This window comes from Lolium perenne, chromosome 3 (genome assembly GCF_019359855.2).
Source record: "Lolium perenne isolate Kyuss_39 chromosome 3, Kyuss_2.0, whole genome shotgun sequence".
In the NCBI taxonomy this organism is placed as follows: Eukaryota; Viridiplantae; Streptophyta; class Magnoliopsida; order Poales; family Poaceae; genus Lolium; species Lolium perenne.
This window is the reverse complement of record NC_067246.2, coordinates 213388326-213413689: the sequence shown is the minus strand read 5'-3', so window position 1 is coordinate 213413689 and position 25364 is coordinate 213388326. Positions and strand designations below refer to the sequence as shown.

At 43.4% G+C, this 25364-nt stretch overlaps 1 long non-coding RNA gene across 6 annotated transcripts; it reads left to right on the top strand.

The window, feature by feature from the left end:
• Positions 1-17294: 17294 nt before the first annotated feature.
• Positions 17295-22754, top strand: LOC127343287 (uncharacterized). Of its 6 annotated transcripts, none has more exons than XR_007877151.2 (7): positions 17295-17801; positions 18014-18176; positions 18785-18860; positions 19098-19407; positions 20816-20923; positions 21939-22018; positions 22456-22754. It is a non-coding gene; the product is annotated as an uncharacterized lncRNA (long non-coding RNA). The 6 variants fall into 6 exon arrangements; XR_007877150.2 differs by having other exon boundaries at positions 17297-17801; positions 18785-18828; XR_007877152.2 differs by lacking the exon at positions 18785-18860 and having other exon boundaries at positions 17297-17801.
• Positions 22755-25364: the final 2610 nt, after the last annotated feature.

Below are 25364 nucleotides of genomic sequence, written 5' to 3'. Positions count from 1 at the left end.
AGTACATAGACCGCCATCCAACTGCATCTATGCCTAAAAAGTCCACCTTCGGGTTATCATCCGAACCCCTCCGGTATTAAGTTGCAAAGCAACAGACAATTGCATTAAGTATGGTGCGTAATGTAATCAACAACTACATCCTTAGACATAGCATCAATGTTTTATCCCTAGTGGCAACAGCACAACACAACCTTAGAACTTTCTCATCCGTCCAGGTGTCAATGCAGGCATGAACCCACTATCGAGCATAAGTACTCCCTCTTGGAGTTACAAGCATCTACTTGGCCAGAGCATCTACTAGTAATGGAAAGCATGCAAGATCATAAACAACACGTAGATATAACTTTGATAATCAACATAACAAGTATTCTCTATACATCGGATCCCAACAAACGCAACATATAGAATTACAGATAGATGATCTTGATCATGTTAGGCAGCTCACAAGATCCGACAATGATAGCACAATGGGGAGAAGACAACCATCTAGCTACTGCTATGGACCCATAGTCCAGGGGTAGACTACTCACACATCACACCGGAGGCGACCATGGCGGCGTAGAGTCCTCCGGGAGATGATTCCCCTCTCCGGCAGGGTGCCGGAGGCGATCTCCTGGATCCCCCGAGATGGGATCGGCGTTGGCGGCGTCTCTGGAAGGTTTTCCGTATCGTGGCTCTCGGTACTGGGGGTTTCGTCACGGAGGCTTTAAGTAGGCGGAAGGGCAAGTCAGGAGGGGGCACAGGGGCCCCACACCACAGGCCGGCGCGGCCAAGGGGGGGCCGCGCCACCCTAGGGTTTGGGCACCCTGTGGCCCCACTTCGTTTCGTCTTCGGACTTCTGGAAGCTTCGTGGAAAAATAGGCCCCTGGGCTTTGATTTCGTCCAATTCCGAGAATATTTCCTTACTAGGATTTCTGAAACCAAAAATAGCAGAAAACAGCAACTGGCACTTCGGCATCTTGTTAATAGGTTAGTTCCAGAAAATGCACGAATATGACATAAAGTGTGCATAAAACATGTAGATAACATCAATAATGTGGCATGGAACATAAGAAATTATCGATACGTTGGAGACGTATCAAGGGCCAGTTGCTGTTTTCTGCTGTTTTTGGTTTCAGAAATCCTAGTAAGGAAATATTCTCGGAATCGGACGAAATCAACGCCCAACATCTTAGAATCCCCGGAAGCATCCAGAACACCCGAGAGGGGCCAGAGGGGGCCACGGGCCCACCACACATGACCCTGGTGCGGCCAAGGGGGGCCCGCGCCCCCCTAGTGTGCCGTCGCCTCGTTGACCTTCTGACGCCGCCTCTTCGCCTATAAAAAGGTCCCTGACCTAAAACTTCGATACGGAAAAGCCACGGTACGAGAAACCTTCCAGAGCCGCCGCCATCGCGAAGCCAAGATCTGGGGGACAGGAGTCTCTGTTCCGGCACGCCGCCGGGACGGGGAAGTGCCCCCGGAAGGCTTCTCCATCGACACCGCTGCCATCTCCACCGCCATCTTCATCACCGCTGCTGTCTCCCATGAGGAGGGAGTAGTTCTCCATCGAGGCTCGGGGCTGTACCGGTAGCTATGTGGTTAATCTCTCTCCTATGTACTTCAATACAATGATCTCATGAGCTGCCTTACATGATTGAGATTCATATGAGTTTTGTATCACAATTCATCTATGTGCTACTCTAGTGATGTTATTAAAGTAGTCTATTCCTCCTCCATGATGTAATGTTGGCAGTGTGTGCATCATGAAGTACTTGGTATATGCTATGATTGTGATCTCTTGTAGATTATGAAGTTAACTATTACTATGATGGTATTGATGTGATCTATTCCCCCTTTCATAGTGTGATGGTCACAGTGTGCATGCTATGTTAGTACTTGGTTTGGTTGTGTTGATCTATCTTGCACTCTAAGGTTATTTAAATATGAACATTGAATATTGTGGAGCTTGTTAACTCCGGCATTGAGGGTTCTTGTAGCCCTACGCAATTAGTGGTGTTCATCATCCAACAAGAGGGTGTAGAGTCTAGCATCTATTTATTTATTCTGTTATGTGATCAATGTTGAGAGTGTCCACTAGTGAAAGTATAATCCCTAGGCCTTGTTCCTAAATACTGCTATCGCTGCTTGTTTACTGTTTTACTGCATCTGTACTGTCCGCAATATTACCACCATCAACCACACGCTAGTCCTGGATAGCAAAGCACTTTTCTGGTGCCGTTGCTACTGCTCATATATATTCATACCACCTGTATTTCACTATCTCTTCGCCGAACTAGTGCACCTATTAGGTGTGTTGGGGACACAAGAGACTTCTTGCTTTGTGGTTGCAGGGTTGCATGAGAGGGATATCTTTGACCTCTTCCTCCCTGAGATCGATAAACCTTGGGTGATCCACTTAAGGGAAACTTGCTGCTGTTCTACAAACCTCTGCTCTTGGAGGCCCAACACTGTCTACAAGAATAGAAGCTCCCGTAGACATCAAACACTTTTCTGGCGCCGTTGCCGGGGAACGAAGGAAAGCTACACCATTTCCTCCCTCGTCAACTACGCGCCAAGCACTTTTCTGGCGCCGTTGCCGGGGAGGAAAGGTAAAAGGCACTCATACTCCGGTTCCAGGTAACAGTACTTTTCTGGCGCCATTGTGTTTGTGCTCGAAGCTATTTCCTTTAGATCCTGCAATTGCATCCTTTTGTTTCTTGTTTCCACTAGTAAGGCATAATGGACAACAATGAGCTTCTTATTCTATTTCCTGATTTAAGACATGGATGGTTTGATCCGAAAATTAAAAAACCCATGGAACATATTAGTATGAACACTTTGAACACCATTGTTGCTAATGATATGGAAAATTCTAAGCTTGGGGAAGCTGGTTTTGATGAGCATGATCTTTTTAGTCCCCCAAGCATTGAGGAGGAAATTTTCTTTGATGATACTTTACCTCCAATTTATGATGATTATAATGATAGTAGCCTTTTGGTACCGCCTGTTATGGAGGATAAATTTGATTATGATTACAATATGCCTCCTATATTTGATGATGAGAATAATAATGATAGCTACTTTGTTGAATTTGCTCCCACTACAACTAATAAAATTGATTATGCTTATGTGGAGAATAATAATTTTATGCATGAGACTCATGATAAGAATGCTTCATATGATAGTTATATTGTTGAGTTTGCTCATGATACTACTGAAAGTTATTATGAGAGAGGAAAATATGGGTGTAGAAATTTTCATGTTACTAAAACACCTCTCTATATGCTTAAAATTTTGAAGTTGAGCTTGTCTAGTTTTCCTATGCTTATTGCATTATGCCTACATAACTTGTTTATTTACAAGATTCCTATGCATAGGAAGCATGTTAGACTTAAATGTGTTTTGAATTTGCCTCTTGATGCTCTCTTTTTGCTTCAAATACTATTTCTTGCGAGTGCATCATTAAAACTGCTGAGCCCATCTTAATGGCTATAAAGAAAGAACTTCTTGGGAGATAACCCATGTGTTTATTTTGCTACAGTAATTTGTTTTATATTAGTGTCTTGGAAGTTGTTACTACTGTAGCAACCTCTCCTTATCTTAGTTTTGTTGCATTGTTGTGCCAAGTAAAGTCTTTGATAGTAAGGTTCATACTAGATTTGGATTACTGCGCAGAAACAGATTTCTTGCTGTCACGAATCTGGGCCTAATTCTCTGCAGGTAACTCAGAAAATTATTCCAATTTACGTGAGTGATCCTCAGATATGTACGCAACTTTCATTCAATTTGAGAATTTTCATTTGAGCAAGTCTGGTGCCTCTTAGAAATTCGTCTTTACGGACTGTTCTGTTTTGACAGATTCTGCCTTTTATTTCGCATTGCTTCTTTTGCTATGTTGGATGGATTTCTTTGTTCCATTGACTTCCAGTAGATTTAGGCAATGTCCAGAAGTGTTAAGAATGATTGTGTCACCTCTGAACATGTGAATTTTTGATTATGCACTAACCCTCTAATGAGTTTGTTTCGAGTTTGGTGTGGAGGAAGTTTTCAAGGGTCAAGAGAGGAGGATGATACAATATGATCAAGAAGAGTGAACGCTCTAAGCTTGGGGATGCCCCGGTGGTTCATCCCTGCATATTTCAAGAAGACTCAAGCGTCTAAGCTTGGGGATGCCCAAGGCATCTCCTTCTTCATCGACAAATTATCAGGTTCCTTCTCTTGAAACTATATTTTTATTCGGTCACATCTTATGTACTTTACTTGGAGCGTCTGTGTGTTTTTGTTTTTGCTTTTGTTTGAATAAATGCTTGTGTGGGAGAGAGACACGCTCCGCTGGCTCATATGAACACATGTGTTCTTAGCTTTTAATTTTCATGGCGAAGGTTGAAACTGCTTCGTTAATTGTTATATGGTTGGAATCGGGAAATGCTACATGTAGTAATTGGTAGAATGTCTTGAATAATTTGATACTTGGCAATTTTTGCGCTCATGATTAAGCTCTTGCATCATATACTTTGCACCTATTAATGAAGAAATACATAGAGCTTGCTAAATTTTGGTTTGCATAATTGGTCTCTCTAAGGTCTAGATAATTTCTAGTATTGAATTTGAACAACAAGGAAGACGGTGTAGAGTCTTATAATGTTTACAATATGTCTTTTATGTGAGTTTTGCTGCACCGCTTCATCCTTGTGTTTGTTTCAAATAAACCTTGCTAGCTTAAGCCTTGTATCGAGAGGGAATACTTCTCATGCATCCAAAATCCTTGAGCCAACCACTATGCCATTTGTGTCCACCATACCTACCTACTACATGGTATTTCTCCGCCATTCCAAAGTAAATTGCTTGAGAGCTACCTTTAAATTTCTATCCTTCACCTTTGCAATATATAGCTCATGGGACAAATAACCTAAAAACTATTGTGGTATTGAATATGTACTTATGCACTTTATCTCTTATTAAGTTGCTTGTTGTGCGATAACCATGTTCCTGGGGACGCCATCAACTACTCTTTGTTGAATATCATGTGAGTTGCTATGCATGTCCGTCTTGTCTGAAGTAAGGGAGATTTACCGCTAGAATGGTTAGAGCATGCATAATGTTAGAGAAGAACATTGGGCCGCTAACTAAAGCCATGATCCATGGTGGAAGTTTCAGTTTTGGACAAATCCTCAACCTCATATGAGAAAATTAATTGTTGCTACATGCTTATGCATAAAAGAGGAGTCCATTATCTGTTGTCTATGTTGTCCCGGTATGGATGTCTAAGTTGAGAATAATCAATAGCGAGAAATCCGATGCGAGCTTTCTCCTTAGACCTTTGTACATGCGGCATAGAGGTACCCCTTTGTGACACTTGGTTAAAACACGTGCATTGCAATGATAATCCAGGTAATCCGAGCTAATTAGGACAAGGTGCGGGCACTATTAGTATACTATGCATGAGGCTTGCAACTTGTAAGATATAATTTACATAACACATATGCTTTATTACTACCGTTGACAAAATTGTTTCTTGTTTTCAAAATCAAAGCTCTAGCACAAATATAGCAATCAATGCTTCCCTCTGCGAAGGGCCATTCTTTTACTTTTATGTTGAGTCAGTTCACCTATTTCTCTCTATCTCAAGAAGCAAACACTTGTGTGAACTGTGCATTGATTCCTACATATTTGCATATTGCACTTGTTATATTACTTTACATTGACAATATCCATGAGATATACATGTTACAAGTTGAAAGCAACCGCTGAAACTTCATCTTCCTTTGTGTTGCTTCAATACCTTTACTTTGAATTATTGCTTTATGAGTTAACTCTTATGCAAGACTTATTGATGCTTGTCTTGAAAGTACTATTCATGAAAAGTCTTTGCTTTATGATTCATTTGTTTACTCATGTCATTTACCATTGTTTTGATCGCTGCATTCATTACATGTGCTTACAATAGTATGATCAAGGTTATGATGGCATGTCACTCCAGAAATTATCTTTGTTATCGTTTACCTGCTTCTGGACGAGCGTAAACTAAGCTTGGGGATGCTGATACGTCTCCGACGTATCGATAATTTCTTATGTTCCATGCCACATTATTGATGATATCTACATGTTTTATGCATACTTTATGTCATATTTATGCGTTTTCCGGAACTAACCTATTGACGAGATGCCGAAGGGCCAGTTGCTGTTTTCTGCTGTTTTTGGTTTCAGAAATCCTAGTAAGGAAATATTCTCGGAATCGGACGAAATCAACGCCCAGCATCTTAGAATCCCCGGAAGCATCCAGAACACCCGAGAGAGGCCAGAGGGGGGCCACAGGCCCACCACACATGACCCTGGCGCGGCCAAGGGGGGGCCGCGCCCCCCTAGTGTGTCGTCGCCTCGTTGACCTTCTGACGCCGCCTCTTCGCCTATAAAAAGGTCCCTGACCTAAAACTTCGATACGGAAAAGCCACGGTACGAGAAACCTTCCAGAGCCGCCGCCATCGTGAAGCCAAGATCTGGGGGACTGGAGTCTCTGTTCCGGCACGCCGCCGGGACGGGGAAGTGCCCCCGGAAGGCTTCTCCATCGACACCGCTGCCATCTCCACCGCCATCTTCATCACCGCTGCTGTCTCCCATGAGGAGGGAGTAGTTCTCCATCGAGGCTCGGGGCTGTACCGGTAGCTATGTGGTTAATCTCTCTCCTATGTACTTCAATACAATGATCTCATGAGCTGCCTTACTGATACGTCTCCGACGTATCGATAATTTCTTATGTTCCATGCCACATTATTGATGTTATCTACATGTTTTATGCACACTTTATGTCATATTCGTGCATTTTCTGGAACTAACCTATTAACAAGATGCCGAAGTGCCGATTCTTTGTTTTCTGCTGTTTTTGGTTTCAGAAATCCTAGTAAGGAAATATTCTCGGAATTGGACGAAATCAAAGCCCAGGGGCCTATTTTTCCACGGAGCTTCCAGAAGACCGAAGAACACACGAAGTGGGGCCACGAGGTGGCGACACCACGTGGCGGCGCGGCCCAGGGGGGGCCCGCGCCGCCCTATGGTGTGGCCCCCTCGTCTGGCCCCCGACTCTGCCCTTCCGCCTACAAATAGCCTCCGTGACGAAAACCCCAGTACCGAGAACCACGATACGGAAAACCTTCCAGAGACGCCGCCGCCGCCGATCCCATCTCGGGGGATCCAGGAGATCGCCTCCGGCACCCTGCCGGAGAGGGGAATCATCTCCCGGAGGACTCTACGCCGCCATGGTCGCCTCCGGTGTGATGTGTGAGTAGTCTACCCCTGGACTATGGGTCCATAGCAGTAGCTAGATGGTTGTCTTCTCCCCATTGTGCTATCATTGTCGGATCTTGTGAGCTGCCTAACATGATCAAGATCATCTATCTGTAATTCTATATGTTGCGTTTGTTGGGATCCGATGAATAGAGAATACTTGTTATGTTGATTATCAAAGTTATGCTTATGTGTTGTTTATGATCTTACATGCTCTCCGTTACTAGTAGATGCTCTGGCCAAGTAGATGCTTGTAACTCCAAGAGGGAGTACTTATGCTCGATAGTGGGTTCATGCCTGCATTGACACCTGGGACAGTGACAGAAAGTTCTAAGGTTGTGTTGTGCTGTTGCCACTAGGGATAAAACATTGATGCTATGTCTAAGGATGTAGTTGTTGATTACATTACGCACCATACTTAATGCAATTGTCTGTTGCTTGCAACTTAATACTGGAGGGGGTTCGGATGATAACCTGAAGGTGGACTTTTTAGGCATAGATGCAGTTGGATGGCGGTCTATGTACTTTGTCGTAATGCCCAATTAAATCTCACTATACTCATCATGATATGTATGTGCATTGTCATGCTCTCTTTATTTGTCAATTGCCCAACTGTAATTTGTTCACCCAACATGCTGTTCGTCTTATGGGAGAGACACCTCTAGTGAACCTGTGGACCCCGGTCCAATTCTCTTTCTTGAAATACAATCTACTGCAATACTTGTTCTACTGTTTTCTGCAAACAATCATCTTCCACACAATACGGTTAACTCTTTGTTACAGCAAGCCGGTGAGATTGACAACCTCACTGTTTCGTTGGGGCAAAGTACTTTGGTTGTGTTGTGCAGGTTCCACGTTGGCGCCGGAATCCCTGGTGTTGCGCCGCACTACATCTCGCCGCCATCAACCTTCAACGTGCTTCTTGGCTCCTCCTGGTTCGATAAACCTTGGTTTCTTTCTGAGGGAAAACTTGCTGCTGTGCGCATCATACCTTCCTCTTGGGGTTGCCCAACGAACGTGTGAAATACACGCCATCAAGCTCTTTTTCTGGCGCCGTTGCCGGGGAGATCAAGACACGCTGCAAGGGGAGTCTCCACTTCTCAATCTCTTTACTTTGTTTTTGTCTTGCTTAGTTTTATTTACTACTCTGTTTGCTGCACTAAATCAAAATACAAAAAAATTAGTTGCTAGTTTTACTTTATTTGTTATCTTGTTTGCTATATCGAAAATACAAAAAAATTAGTTTACTTGCATTTAATTATCTAGTTTGCTTTATTGTCTTGCACTCTATATTAAAAATACAAAAAAAATTTAGTTACTTTTGTTACCATGTCTAGCTCTGAACCTGTTACTTCTTCACCTGAAGAATTAGTCTTCACTTTTAAACAAGGGGATGAGGAGAGTTTTAAGGATGCTTGGTCTAGAATTTTTTTCTTCTTATCGTAAAACTGAACCTCAAATGACTCTAAGTTTGCTCCTTAGTAATTTTTATTTTGGTCTTATGGTTCGCTATAGATATGCTTTGGATACTTTGGTGGGAGGAGATTTCCTTCATTGCAATGGGGATCAAGCTTTTAATGCCATAAAGAAGTTGGTTGCATCACATGATTCAGCTAATAACTTTGATTCAGTCCTCACTAGCATATATAGTAGATTAAATAATCTAGAGATAAGTACATCTCGCTTGAATGATAACTATTGCCACGTTCGTAATCGTCTTGAACAAGTTTTAGTGAACTCTAAACTCTCATTGTGGGATCCTGCTGTTAAAATTGTTATCGGTGATCGAACCCTCCATGCCTACTGTGATATTATGTATGAATTTTGCCTTATGCCTGAAAGTATTTATAAATCTTTGAAACTTTGGGGAGTTGAGGAAGGAGGAGAAGAAATAACTCTCATTGATAACTCTACCATAACTCCTAAAGGAATAGCTGCAGGTGTGCATACAACTATTCGTGGAAGAACAATATCCATTGATTATCTTGTTGTTGAAACAGAAAACTCACACTCGGAAGATCCTCGCTGAAACTATTGGGAGCAGTCATTGATGTCGGAGAAGGCACTCTGAAATTCACCTCTATACCGGGAGAAACTCATATATTTCCTAAACCAAAGGGAAAGAAAAACAACAAGAAAGGTAAGGGTAAAGCCCAAGGTAAGGTTGATGCACCATCTCTTGATAATACTTGATACACACTTTCTGCGCCTAGCTGAAAGGCGTTAAAGAAAAGCGCTTATGGGAGACAACCCATGTTTTTACCTACAGTACTTTGTTTTTATTTTGTGTCTTGGAAGTTGTTTACTACTGTAGCAACCTCTCCTTATCTTAGTTTTGTGTTTTGTTGTGCCAAGTTAAGCCGTTGATAGAAAAGTAAGTACTAGATTTGGATTACTGCACAGTTCCAGATTTCTTTGCTGTCACGAATCTGGGTCCACCTCCCTGTAGGTAACTCAGAAAATTAAGCCAATTTACGTGCATGATCCTCAGATATGTATGCAACTTTCATTCAATTTGAGCATTTTCATCTGAGCAAGTCTGGTGCCATTTTAAAATTCGTCAATACGAACTGTTCTGTTTTGACAGATTCTGCCTTTTATTTCGCATTGCCTCTTTCGCTATGTTGGATGAATTTCTTTGATCCACTAATGTCCAGTAGCATTATGCAATGTCCAGAAGTGTTAAGAATGATTGTGTCACCTCTGAATATGTCAATTTATAATGTGCACTAACCCTCTAATGAGTTGTTTCGAGTTTGGTGTGGAGGAAGTTTTCAAGGATCAAGAGAGGAGTATGATACAACATGATCAAGGAGAGTGAAAGCTCTAAGCTTGGGGATGCACCCGGTGGTTCACCCCTGCATATATCAAGAAGACTCAAGCGTCTAAGCTTGGGGATGCCCAAGGCATCCCCTTCTTCATCGACAACATTATCAGGTTCCTCCCCTGAAACTATATTTTTATTCCATCACATCTTATGTGCTTTTTCTTGGAGCGTCGGTTTGTTTTTGTTTTTTGTTTTGTTTGAATAAAATGGATCCTAGCATTCACTTTATGGGAGAGAGACACGCTCCGCTGTAGCATATGGACAAGTATGTCCTTGGTTTCTACTCATAGTATTCATGGCGAAGTTTCTCCTTCGTTAAATTGTTATATGGTTGGAATTGGAAAATGATACATGTAGTAATTGCTATAAATGTCTTGGGTAATGTGATACTTGGCAATTGTTGTGCTCATGTTTAAGCTCTTGCATCATATGCTTTGCACCCATTAATGAAGAAATACATAGAGCATGCTAAAATTTGGTTTGCACATTTGGTTTCTCTAAGGTCTAGATAATTTCTAGTATTGAGTTTGAACAACAAGGAAGACGGTGTAGAGTCTTATAATGTTTTCAATATGTCTTTTATGTGAGTTTTGCTGCACCGGTTCATCCTTGTGTTTGTTTCAAATAAGCCTTGCTAGCCTAAACCTTGTATCGAGAGGGAATACTTCTCATGCATCCAAAATACTTGAGCCAACCACTATGCCATTTGTGTCCACTATACTACATGGTATTTTCCAGCCATTCCAAAGTAAATTGCTTGAGTGCTACCTTTAAAATTTCATCATTCACCTATGCAATATATAGCTCATGGGACAAATAGCTTAAAAACTATTGTGGTATTGAATATGTAATTATGCACTTTATCTCTTATTAAGTTGCTTGTTGTGCGATAACCATGTTTACTGGGGAACGCCATCAACTCATTGTTGAATTTCATGTGAGTTGCTATGCATGTTCGTCTTGTCTGAAGTAAGGGCGATCTACTCTGAGTTGAATGGTTTGAGCATGCATATTGTGAGAGAAGAACATTGGGCCGCTAACTAAAGCCATGTTCCATGGTGGAAGTTTCAGTTTTGGACAAACATCCTCAAATCTCTAATGAGAAAAGAATTAATTGTTGTTGAATGCTTAAAGCATTAAAAGAGGAGTCCACTATCTGTTGTCTATGTTGTCCCGGTATGGATGTCTAAGTTGAGAATAATCAAAAGCGAGAAATCCAATGCGAGCTTTCTCCTTAGACCTTTGTACAGGCGGCATAGAGGTACCCCTTTGTGATACTTGGTTAAAGCATATGTATTGCGGTGATAATCCAGGTAGTCCAAGCTAATTAGGACAAGGTGCGGGCACTATTAGTACACTATGCATGAGGCTTGCAACTTATAAGATATAATTTACATGATGCATATGCTTTATTACTACCGTTGACAAAATTGTTTCATGTTTTCAAAATCAAAGCTCTAGCACAAATATAGCAATCGATGCTTTTCCTCTATGAGGACCATTCTTTTACTTTCAATGTTGAGTCAGTTCACCTATTTCTCTCCACCTCAAGAAGCAAATACTTGTGTGAACTGTGCATTGATTCCTACATACTTGCTTATTGCACTTATTATATTACTCTATGTTGACAATATCCATGAGATATACATGTTACAAGTTGAAAGCAACCGCTGAAACTTAATCTTCTTTTGTGTTGCTTCAATGCCTTTACTTTGAATTATTGCTTTACGAGTTAACTCTTATGCAAGACTTATTGATGCTTGTCTTGAAGTGCTATTCATGAAAAGTCTTTGCTATATGATTCACTTGTTTACTCATGTCATACACATTGTTTTGATCGCTGCATTCACTACATAAGCTTTACAAATAGTATGATCAAGATTATGATGGCATGTCACTCCGTAAATTATCTGTGTTATCGTTTTACCTGCTCGGGACGAGCAGAACTAAGCTTGGGGATGCTGATACGTCTCCGACGTATCGATAATTTCTTATGTTCCATGCCACATTATTGATGTTATCTACATGTTTTATGCACACTTTATGTCATATTCGTGCATTTTCTGGAACTAACCTATTAACAAGATGCCGAAGTGCCGATTCTGTTTTCTGCTGTTTTTGGTTTCAGAAATCCTAGTAAGGAAATATTCTCGGAATTGGACGAAATCAAAGCCCAGGGGCCTATTTTTCCACGGAGCTTCCAGAAGACCGAAGAACACACGAAGTGGGGCCACGAGGTGGCGACACCACGTGGCGGCGCGGCCCAGGGGGGCCCGCGCCGCCCTATGGTGTGGCCCCCTCGTCTGGCCCCCGACTCTGCCCTTCCGCCTACAAATAGCCTCCGTGACGAAACCCCCAGTACCGAGAACCACGATACGGAAAACCTTCCAGAGACGCCGCCGCCGCCGATCCCATCTCGGGGGATCCAGGAGATCGCCTCCGGCACCCTGCCGGAGAGGGGAATCATCTCCCGGAGGACTCTACGCCGCCATGGTCGCCTCCGGTGTGATGTGTGAGTAGTCTACCCCTGGACTATGGGTCCATAGCAGTAGCTAGATGGTTGTCTTCTCCCCATTGTGCTATCATTGTCGGATCTTGTGAGCTGCCTAACATGATCAAGATCATCTATCTGTAATTCTATATGTTGCGTTTGTTGGGATCCGATGAATAGAGAATACTTGTTATGTTGATTATCAAAGTTATGCTTATGTGTTGTTTATGATCTTGCATGCTCTCCGTTACTAGTAGATGCTCTGGCCAAGTAGATGCTTGTAACTCCAAGAGGGAGTACTTATGCTCGATAGTGGGTTCATGCCTGCATTGACACCGGGACAAGGATGTAAAGTTCTAAGGTTGTGTTGTGCTGTTGCCACTAGGGATAAAACATTGATGCTATGTCTAAGGATGTAGTTGTTGATTACATTACGCACCATACTTAATGCAATTGTCTGTTGCTTGCAACTTAATACTGGAGGGGGTTCGGATGATAACCTGAAGGTGGACTTTTTAGGCATAGATGCAGTTGGATGGCGGTCTATGTACTTTGTCGTAATGCCCAATTAAATCTCACTATACTCATCATGATATGTATGTGCATTGTCATGCTCTCTTTATTTGTCAATTGCCCAACTGTAATTTGTTCACCCAACATGCTGTTCGTCTTATGGGAGAGACACCTCTAGTGAACTGTGGACCCCGGTCCAATTCTCTTTACTGAAATACAATCTACTGCAATACTTGTTCTACTGTTTTCTGCAAACAATCATCTTCCACACAATACGGTTAACTCTTTGTTACAGCAAGCCGGTGAGATTGACAACCTCACTGTTTCGTTGGGGCAAAGTACTTTGGTTGTGTTGTGCAGGTTCCACGTTGGCGCCGGAATCCCTGGTGTTGCGCCGCACTACATCTCGCCGCCATCAACCTTCAACGTGCTTCTTGGCTCCTCCTGGTTCGATAAACCTTGGTTTCTTTCTGAGGGAAAACTTGCTGCTGTGCGCATCATACCTTCCTCTTGGGGTTGCCCAACGAACGTGTGAAATACACGCCATCACTTACATGATTGAGATTCATATGAGTTTTGTATCACAATTCATCTATGTGCTACTCTAGTGATGTTATTAAAGTAGTCTATTCCTCCTCCATGATGTAATGTTGGCAGTGTGTGCATCATGAAGTACTTGGTATATGCTATGATTGTGATCTCTTGTAGATTATGAAGTTAACTATTACTATGATGGTATTGATGTGATCTATTCCTCCTTTCATAGTGTGATGGTCACAGTGTGCATGCTATGTTAGTACTTGGTTTGGTTGTGTTGATCTATCTTGCACTCTAAGGTTATTTAAATATGAACATTGAATATTGTGGAGCTTGTTAACTCCGGCATTGAGGGTTCTTGTAGCCCTACGCAATTAGTGGTGTTCATCATCCAACAAGAGGGTGTAGAGTCTAGCATCTATTTATTTATTCTGTTATGTGATCAATGTTGAGAGTGTCCACTAGTGAAAGTATAATCCCTAGGCCTTGTTCCTAAATACTGCTATCGCTGCTTGTTTACTGTTTTACTGCATCTGTACTGTCCGCAATATTACCACCATCAACCACAAGCCAGTCCTGGATAACAAAGCACTTTTCTGGTGCCGTTGCTACAGCTCATATATATTCATACCACCTGTATTTCACTATCTCTTCGCCGAACTAGTGCACCTATTAGGTGAGTTGGGGACACAAGAGACTTCTTGCTTTGTGGTTGCAGGGTTGCATGAGAGGGATATCTTTGACCTCTTCCTCCCTGAGATCGATAAACCTTGGGTGATCCACTTAAGGGAAACTTGCTGCTGTTCTACAAACCTCTGCTCTTGGAGGCCCAACACTGTCTACAAGAATAGAAGCTCCCGTAGACATCAACTCCCCAGGTGAACTTATGAGTAGAGCTATGCCTCCCCGGCAACGGCGCCAGAAAATAGTCTTCGAGGGAAGTAAAACCCAAATTTATTGATTCGACACAAGGGGAGGTAAAAGAATACTTATAAGCCTTAACAACTGAGTTTCAATTCAGCTGCACCTGGAAAAGCACTAGTAACAGGGGTGATGTGAAAGTAGCAGTAATATGAGAGCAATAGTAATAGTAACACAGCAGCAGTAGCAATAACACAGGAGCAATGGCACCAGAAAATAGTTGATACTACTTCCAATGACATATAGAACGAGTATATGATGATGAGAGATGGACCGGGGTTCCAAGCGATCTACACTAGTGGTAACTCTCCAATAACAAGTGACAAGTGTTGGGTGAACAAATTACAGTTGGGCAATTGATAGGATTGAAATAGCATTAAGACAGAACATCAAGATTATTAATCATGTAGGCATGTTTTCCATATATAGTCATACGTGCTCGCAATGAGAAACTTGCATGACATCTTTTGTCCTACAAGCCGGTGGCAGCCGGGCCTCAAGGGAATCTACTGGCTATTAAGGTACTCCTTTAATAGAGCACCGGAGCAAAGCATTAACACTTGGTGAAAACATGTGATCCTCATATCACAGCCTTCCCCTCCGGTTGTCCCAATTTCTGTCACTTTGGGGCCTCGGGTTCCGGACATCAATATGTGCAAACAACTTGTAGATACAATCTAAGCAATAATTATAGAGCTTAAATCTAAGATCATGCCACTCGGGCCCTAGTGACAAGCATTAAGCATAACAAGATTGTAGCAACAATAACTTCACAAACTTTATAGATAGACTAATCATAATGTACCATCCATCGGATCCCAACAAACACAACACCGATTACATCAGATGGATCTCAATCATGTAAGGCAGCTCATGAGATCATTGTATTGAAGTACATGGGAGAGAGAGTACCAACTAGCTACTGCTAGAACCCGTAGTCCATGGGGGAACTACTCACGGAGCATGATGGAGGCGGTGGCATCGATGGAGATGGCTTCCGGGGGCACTTCCCCGTCCCGGCAGGGTGCCGGAACAGAGACTTCTGCCCTCCGAATTGGAGTTTCGCGATGGCAGCGGCGCCCCTGGAGTCTTTCTGGAGTTTCGTCAATTCGTATCACGTTTTTAGGTCAAAAGGGGTCTTATAGGCGAAGAGGCAGCGTAGGAGGGGCACCAGGGCGCCCTCCCCATAGGCCGGCGCGGCCAGGGGCCTGCCCGCTCGGCCCTATGGTGTGGGGGCCCTGGGCCTCCTCTCCGTCTCCCCTTCGGTGTCCTGGTCCGTCTCGGTGAATTATGATGTTTGGTCTTCTTTTCGTCGAATTCCGAGAATATTGCCCGAACAGCCTTTCTGGAACCAAAAATAGTAGAAAACAGGAACTGGCACTTCGGCATCTTGTTAATAGGTTAGTTCCGGAAAACGCATAAAAACATTATAAAGTGTGAGCAAAACATGTAGGTATTGTCATAAAACAAGCATGGAACATCAGAAATTATAGATACCTTGGAGATGTATCAGCGGACATGGCGAAGACGAAGGTGACCACATCGAAGGCAAAGCATTTTTTTGAGTAGTTGGTGCAATATACTTTGACCTCTTTTTACTGATTTGCATCACGTGTAATAGTAGCACTTCCTGATTGGTAATTTTTGTGAGTATACTTTATGAGTATATCAACGGCATGGCCTAGATCCGACAAGCCCGGGTGGCCCACATATGGTGATGTAGCATGTGGCCCATCGGGCGGCCCAGTTGTTGTAGATCGCGATGGATGAAGTCCAGCCCACGAGCTAGGAGCCGAATCTCAACCGACCTACGAAAGAGGCCGGATTCGTGAAGGCCCATGAAGTATCCGGATCCAGTATGGCCTTGATGGAAGGCGGATCCTTGACGTACACAGCAAGATATTGTACCGTAGTTAGGTAACTTGTATTCCGGCTAGGACTCTCCAATGTAAAACCTAGATCCGTGCGCCTTTATAAGCCGGATCCTGGGAGCCCTAGAGGCACAACGACAACTCATTGTAACAACGCGAAAGCGCCCAGATAATTCCAGACAAGCAGCAGTAGGCCCTGTCTTCGAGAAGGTGTTTCGAAGCTGGGTAAATCGCGTACCACCGTCTCGAGGACTCTCCGCCCTATGGCCCTTACTTCTTCTCCCCCTCTTGAGGATCCCTCCTCCGAGGTACCATCGATTAGGCAACGACAGTTGGCGCCCACCGTGGGGCCTGCGGTGTCAGGAGACCGGAACCGGGAGGGTTCCGCCATGGGAAGCTACGACGAATCCATCGTTGTGGGGCGTGTTCTTTACGTCAGGAACTTTCCGATCGTCTGATAACCCACAAGTATAGGGGATCGCAACAGTCTTCGAGGGAAGTAAAACCCAAATTTATTGATTCGACACAAGGGAAGACAAAGAATACTTATAAGCCTTAACAACTGAGTTGTTAATTCAGCTGCACCTGGAAAAGTACTAGTAACAGGGGTGATGTGAAAGCAGCAGTAATATGAGAGCAATAGTCTTTACTATTATATTAGAGTTGGTCGTAGGTCATACAACGCGTTTGGTGAAGGAGATTGAGATCATCCGGACCGTTTAATCTACATCCAACAGCACCGTTAGTCGATCTAATGTTTGGCTTAATAATTACGTACATGTGCCACCGATAAGTGAAAATACCGCTTCGGCAAACCCAAAAAAAGGAAGCAACGACCCGACCTCCCCCCATCGAACCCTAGCATAGGGATAGGGTCCCGCCGCCGCCGTCACATTTCTCCCCCGCCCAGCCGCTCGAGTGTTGTCCGCGCCGCAGGAGGAGTGGACTGCGAGCACGCTTGTCATGTCATCCCCACGCGCCCCACGCAGCTGACCCCCGCCGCCGCCTCCCACGCAGAACGCCGCCGCCGAGCTCCCACGTACACCGTCGCCGCCGGCCAGCGCTCTGCCCCGCCCTCTGTCGAGCTCGCTCGGCCCTCTGCCACCTCACCCCTCCCCTCGCCTGCTCCGGCCCGGCCCTCCTCGCGCGCCCGCACGCTCGCGGCCGGCCCGCCATTGCCGCCCCTGCCCTCCACCGCCGCCCCCAGGCCTCGAGCCGCCGCGTTGTTTGCTCCCTCCCGCTTGCCCCCCCCTCCCCACGACCAGCTCGACGGCATGGCTGAGCACCACCGCCGGGTCGTCCCACGGTAGGCGCGGGCGGCCCGCTGCCTGGCCGACCACCTCCAGCCCGATCCCATCCTACAGCCCGAGCGGATGAGGTGAGATATTGTCTTCCCTTCGTTCTCCTTTTCCTCTTTTTTTTAATAATCATCATGAACCCCTGGAAACACATATGTTGGGTGGTGCTTTAGTGTGGTCGACTGCATCTCATGAACATTTATTCTTTTTTTCTTCTACTCTTCTAGCACAGTTTGTATTCTCAGATTATTGCTTTCTGCTAATATATGCCATCATATTTGATATTGGACAGGAGATAGGTTTTCTCTTCTAAATTGTGATGAATGACTACCAAATTTCCTGCTGTTTCCGATATGGTGATTTAATTGATGAATCCGTAGCTTCAGCAGAATGCAACAGAGCAACCATGGGTGGTGTAGGCGCGCACTGTTTCTTGATGCCATTGATTGGCCAAGGTGCTAAACAACCTTCCTTTCCGTTTTTTGTGCATCAGGTTTGGTGCTTCCGACTGGTCAAGTGCATTGATTTTCCTTTCTAATACCCCTTAAGTTGGCTTACACATATGCATGTGCTAGCGATGTTATGCATAAATGGTCAGCTGCTTGTGTTCATAGTATAAACATTGTACATAGTATTGTGTTCAAATGACAATATATGGTACCAAGTAAAGCATTTCTACTTTTTAATTAGCTTATCTTTCTTCTCCATGAAGCTCAAATAAATCGTTCCATCGATCAAGTCCAATTGGATATCGCCATCCACCATAACCATCATACACGCAACCCAAACCTGACTTGACACTCTATCGATCAAGTCCAATTAGATATCGCATATAAAACATGTCACATGTGTCGCAAGAGAACAACATTGTCACTGCATCCATGTTTTAGCATAGTTCTTATGTTCTCTTCAGATCGCTTGTTTTGATATACACGAAGCGTGGGGGGCTCCCTTTGACTCTTAATTATTGGAAGTAAACTTGACTGGTTGGGACGCACAATCCTGTCCAAGAATAACTTAGTTATCTTGAAGAACTCACTCTAAACTTTATGTGTTTCTGTAGGTGAATCTATCTTCCCCATCTGAAGAGGGCTGCATATGTAAATGGTGTGTGTTAAAAAAAGATTAAATTTTCAGTAGTGAGTATATTAATCAACTTTTGTGTTATGTTACATGGTTGCATACTTTTGTGTACTTTTTGGTTGGGGAATCATGTACGTTATTTTATGTTTAAGATGTTGTACTGTAATTTCTATTGCTCACCTCCCAGACTTCTTATAGGTTGTTGGAGCTGTTATGGATACTGTGTGTTTTACTGCTACATAAGCTTAATTTTTCATATATGTTTGTCTTTTAATACATGTTACATTTTCCAGACAGAGGAAGTAGAAATACACATATCATCATTCAACGATGCAGGCCAACGCCCCAACGTACCCAGCTCGGTCGTCGTCGATGCCCCTCACCTCCATAGTGGACGCCGACCGTCCTAGCGCTGGCCGCTGCCGCCTACCGTACCCAGCTCGCCCTGCCTCCAAGTCGCCGGCCTCCATGACGCTGTGTTCCCGGATGCCATGTTCCAGGAAGAAGATTCCCTTCCCGCAGCGAGGACGCGGGCGCCCCTCACCCAGCTCGACGGCGTACTTCTCCTCCAAGGCGGTGGGCTACCATCTCTGCAGACAGAAGGTACCTCAAGTGCATATTCTGAACCTACCATCTCTGCATATCGTTGTGCACATTTTCAAATTTAAACCACAATTATGCATACGGAAGGTATAGATGTGAGAATTGGAAACTGACACATCAGGAAATGCATGATTTCTAGGGCATAATCGTTCTGGGATTACTTGTTACTCCAATTACATGATAATGTTAGCACGTTCGATATTTACTGTTTTTCTGTCAATTTGATGCATAGTTGTTGGCTTCTATCTGTTTCTAGGCAGCGTTCGATGAGCTCATATGAAGTTCCAGCCATCAAAACAAGTTTCATAAACCAGCTATCAAAACAAATTCAGTGAATTTCTGTGCACGCATATCATCTTCAACAATTTGTTTCCTTTTGGTCTGTTTGTGCTTCGCCATATTATCCACATACATGCGTTGCACTCTTAAAATGCTTTTACATCACTTGCGGTAGTTGATTTATGGCATATATAATAGTGTGCAATTATAGATGTACACAAGATCAGTGAAGTACGCTATCCCAAGCATTCATAGCTGTCAGTGTGTAGTCCTTGCCATCGGTGGTTGACATGAAAATCACATAGAGCAACATGTTTTAAACCTGCTGGGAGACCTTTAAGTTTATGGAAAAACTGTATGTGCAGTAACTTAAGACTACAGAACAGTAGACGACTCTCTCCGAAACTTAAAAACCAGTCTTCCAGTTGTTTCACCTGACTGTCTTTCTTAAACAAATTTATAATCATGCGAACCTGCATGTTACATATAATCATATATATAATTTCAAATTCTAGAGAAATTTATAACTAAAATTATACACAGACATTATATATAATGCATCAACTGAAGATGAATTTTGTTGCACTTGCAGACTTTAGTTAAGTATAAGGAACCGTTGCTTCTCTAACAATGCAAACAACATGGGCCGAGCTTATCCGAAAAGAACACAAGCTGCAAGAGCAAAGTACAAACTTTGCAAGAGCAAGCTTGAGGATAGAAGCATCTATTTTTACTTGACCCATGCAGAATCATCTGTGACATTTCACTTACTAAATTAAAAAGTCAGGGAGTGCTATCACAAATGAATCGTTCGCCATCTCCTATCAAAAAACCACAAAATGGAACCATCACAGTTAATTTTCAAGACACCTGGATCTTCTTTATGTGGAGCTTGCCATGGAGCGCTTGACATCTTCTTTCCATCCGAAGACACCTTGTATCCAATCGTTAGTATCCAGCATGAAAAACCAGCAGCTCAGGGTCTCTGATTTGCATTTTATTCCTTTTTCTGTTTTCATAGCTATTTGGATAACAAGACAATTGTTTTTACTATGTGCATGTATGCAGAATCATTGGAGGCTCTGTGTTTTCTTGGTAATACTGACACTGTGGTTGATGTAATGCCTAGCTTGCTAGATGTTCTCCGGTCATGCAGCCATTCAGGAGAAGCAAAACGGTGGAGACTGGAGACTGACGTCATCAACATCGGTATGAAAGCTTACATATATTGATGAAGGTATACATGAACCAAATCTGAACTGATCCTTCTGTTTACACGAGCTGTGTATGTACAGTAGTAGAATTTTTGCTCACTTATTCACATAGCTATCGATATAAGTATGCTGTTGAAGCTTGCTGGGAACAAAACGTTTTTTGGAATAATAAGAATGGCATTCTTCACCGATGAGATATTTAACCTTTTTTTTGTTGAAGCTCCTATCTCCATCACTGTAAATAGGTCTAGACAATGGTGTACAGTTAATGATGGGTACCTATTATAAGAAATATATATACACTTTACCTATTTGTAAGAAAGCTGGTAACGTGTTATTCATTTACTATATGAGAGGCGATCCATATAAATAGTAGGGCAATGAAAATTATTTATGTTTTTCTTCATGAAAAAATGCTATCTTCATGTTTTCAGTAACAATTTGTTTGGTATACAATGGCGTATATCTCAATAGGAAGCCAAGAAAGTGGAAACTTCTACCGGAGTATCTTATTCTCACATGACAACTGAATACTTTTATTTATTGAACCCCAATTGGGATATTTAGTAGCACTGATGGTCAGATGTATAGCTCAAATATATTGTGTATATTCTCAAGCTGTAGAATTAGGTATTTATGGGTGTATAAAATAACTCAGAATGCTATGCCCTGAGTGTGTCATGATGGGTCTTGCAAAGGTTTGGTAATTTGCTTAGGTTTTAAACTAGGTTTAGTGTTTTTCATTGATCCATAGATGTACGATTCGGCAAAATAAAAGCTGTGTTATGTTAACTTAGAACATAGTACCTCGCTTAACTTTAATATTCCTCAGCAGATCACTATTCAGTAGTTGGTTTTGATGTTTCAAACTTTCAATGCTAAAATATAATTATTGTGTTCGCCAATAGAAAAAGATAATGACTTTCTGGAGGGTAAATTTTAATAGGTTACAGTAGACTTGTGGAAGATAAAAACTCAGATATATTTTATAAAACACCCCACGATATTTATTGTTTACTTCGATTGTGAAAATGACAGGAATATATGGTACAAGTCTCGGAATGTGGTGAAGCACTTCTTATGCATCATAACATGTTGTTTCAGAGAGATTTGATGTGGTACGTATTAGAACACCATTTTGACCCTCTTAAGCTCAGTCGTCCCGTTTTAAATCATATTCTTGCATTAAAATACACATTACCCTTCCATGCTGTAATTAGATGAATTCGGCCCCTTTGTTTTTTTTTCTTTGAGCTTAATTTTTCTTCTGCATGATTTCCGCTCATTTTACCTGTAGATTTGTTAATTAATGGTAGATATATATGTTGTCGCATCTGTTGTGTTTCCTCCTTGCTTCTGATTTTATATAGAAACTTGACATGGTCAATTATTGTTATAAATACAATTTCTGAATGTGACGGGAAGATCCATCAAAGTAACATGGACCATTTTCCTGTTTCTTCATTGTGTGCCTACCTAGGCTCACACTATATGCAATCTTGAATCAAGATTCAGTATCATGTGCCACCTTCACCTACTTAGAAAATAATTGCAGGTGGTGGACAACATGAAGAGGCGTGACGAAATGAATGACAGTAAGAAGGATGGCGTGCTACTGGACGCGTTCTTCATAATCGTGCATCTCGACCTTGTCTGATGCTTTCCGTCCTGTTGTGTTTGATGCAGGTTTTTTCTCATATTATTGCTCCAGTAATTAAATTTGTTTGGTAGAAACTTCACAAGTAACATTGTAGACATTATCCTTTTCTCGTCTTTGATTGAGTAACTATGAATATAAACATTCTATGTACACATGTTATTAAAATGCTGGAATATTCATGTGCATTATGCTTACTTGTGTGGTGAGGTACAAAACTTGGGGGTCCGTAGCAACGCACGGGCATTCAACTAGTAACAGTAACACAGCAGCAGTAGCAGTAACACAGAGGCAATGGCACCAGAAAATAGTTGATACTACTTCTAATGGCATATAGGACCGAGTGAGTATTTGATGATGAAAGATGGACCGGGGTTCCCAGCTATCTACACTAGTGGTAACTCTCCAATAACAAGTGTTGGGTGAACAAATTACAGTTGGGCAATTGACATAATTATTATAGCATTAAGACAGAACATCCAGTTTATTAATCATGTAGGCATGTTTTCCATATATAGTCATACGTGCTCGCAATGAGAAACTTGCATAACATCTTTTGTCCTACCAGCCGGTGGCAGCCGGGCCTCTAGGGAAACTACTGGTAATTAAGGTACTCCTTTTAATAGAGCACCGGAGCAAAGCATTAACACTTGGTGAAAACATGTGATCCTCATATCTAAGCCATCCCCTCCAGTTATCCCAGTTGCTGTCACTCTGGGGCCTCGGGTTCCAGACATAGACATGTGCAAACAACTTGTAGATACAATCTAAGAAATAATTATAGAGCTTAAATTTAAGATCATGCCACTCGTGCACTAGTGACAAGCATTAAACACAACAAGATTGTAGCAACAATAACTTCACAAACTTTATAGATAGACTGATCATAATGTAACAATTCATCGGATCCCAACAAACACAACACCGATTACATCAGATGGATCTCAATCATGTAAGGCAACTCATGAGATCATTGTATTGAAGTACATGGGAGAGAGAGTACCAACTAGCTACTGCTAGAACCCGTAGTCCATGGGGGAACTACTCACGGAGCATGATGAAGGCGGTGGCGTCGATGGAGAAGGCTCCGGGGGTCGATCCCCGTCCCGGCAGGGTGCTGAAATAGGAACTTCTGACCCCCGAAACTAGGTTTCGCGATGGTGGCGGCGCTCCGGGAGTCTTTCTGGAGTATGATAGATATATCTCGGGGTTTTTGCGTCGTGGGGGAATAAATAGGCAAAGAGGCGATGTCGGTGGAGTCCCGAGGTGGGCTCCCCACCTGCCGGCGTGCCCGTGGGCCTGGCCGCGCCGCCCTATGGTGAGGAGGCCGTGGGCCTCCCCCTTGCTTGCCCTTCTGGCTCCGTGTGTCCCTCGGAAAAATAGGAGGTTTGGCTTTTGTTTCGTCGAATTCCGAGAATATTGCCCGAACAGCTTTTCTGGAACCAAAAACAACAGAAAACAGGAACTGGCACTGTGGCATCTTGTTAATAGGTTAGTACCGGAAAATGCATAAAAATGATATAAAGTATGAGTAAAACATGTAGGTATTGTCATAAAACTAGCATGGAACATAAGAAATTATAGATACGTTTGAGACGTATCATCGTCCCGCAGGACGAGTGGTGGATTCCGTCCAGGACCAACCCCATCAAGCTCTCCATCGTCCCAATTGGCGGCATTCAGGTCTTCATCGGCGAGACCGTCGATTCCGACGGAAATGCCCTGGTAAGTAACGCTGACGCGACCGCCACTGAGCAGGACGTTGTCGCGAAGATCCAATCTGAGATGCAGGAGCTTCCTAAGGAAGATTTCGCCTTAGATCCGGAAAATTCAAAGCCCACCCAATCTGCCCCTGAGCAGGAAACTATGGTGGAAGAGCAATGCAGATCCGCCTGGGTTTCCCAGGTGTTAGAGAAGCAAAGGTGCCACTTCGTGCACTTCCTCGCACATACCGCAGGGACCGCTCCTCCCCCGGAAGGAGCTGGACCCATGCAGGTTGAAGCTACCGGAGACAGCGACGCCCCGGATCAGCAAGAGGTTGCCGGAGAAAGCGAAGCCCTGGAACAGCAAGAGGTTGCCGGAGACATAGAAGAATCAATCCTGGGCAATCTAAGTCCAACTTCCGACGATGTTTCAACCATGAACACGGAGGAATTCAACAAAGCTCTGAAGGAGTTAGAGGGTGAAGAGGAAGCCAAAGCGGAATCCGCTCCGCCTAAGCAGGTCCTAGCAACCATAACTGGGCTAGGGCAGGACGCCGACGAAGAAGAGACTCCAACCGGCGTCGCACTCCTGGGACCATCCACTTCAGAGACTCCGCCCGCGCGACCTCGTCGCCGCACTGCGCCGGATTCCGGAGAAGAAAACGATTCCGGGAGCCAGCATTACTTGTCTCCGGAAGAGCTCGTCGAACAGGCAGGCCAAGGTGCTATCGCACACTCGGAAATCCTTAACAAGCCAATAACTCCGGACGACACCGCAGATCCTGAAGCTCTAGAAGCAACAAGAAAGGAGATGCTGAGCACCGCCAAAGTAGTTGCCAACACTGCAACAGCAATGCTGGAGGAACGGCAAGAAGCAAGCGAACTAATGGAAAATTTCCTCAAGAGAGAACGCGAAGCCACTAAATACTTGGAAGAAGCTAAGAAACTCCGAGCACAATGAGAAACCATGATAGCAAGTGCTGATAAAGAGGCAGATAGAATCCGGCGGGAGGCTATTCCCCCTCGAAAGATCAACTTCGCAACCCCCTCAAACCAGCAGCCACTTGGCACTCCCAAGGACAACATGAAGAAGGCTGCGGAACT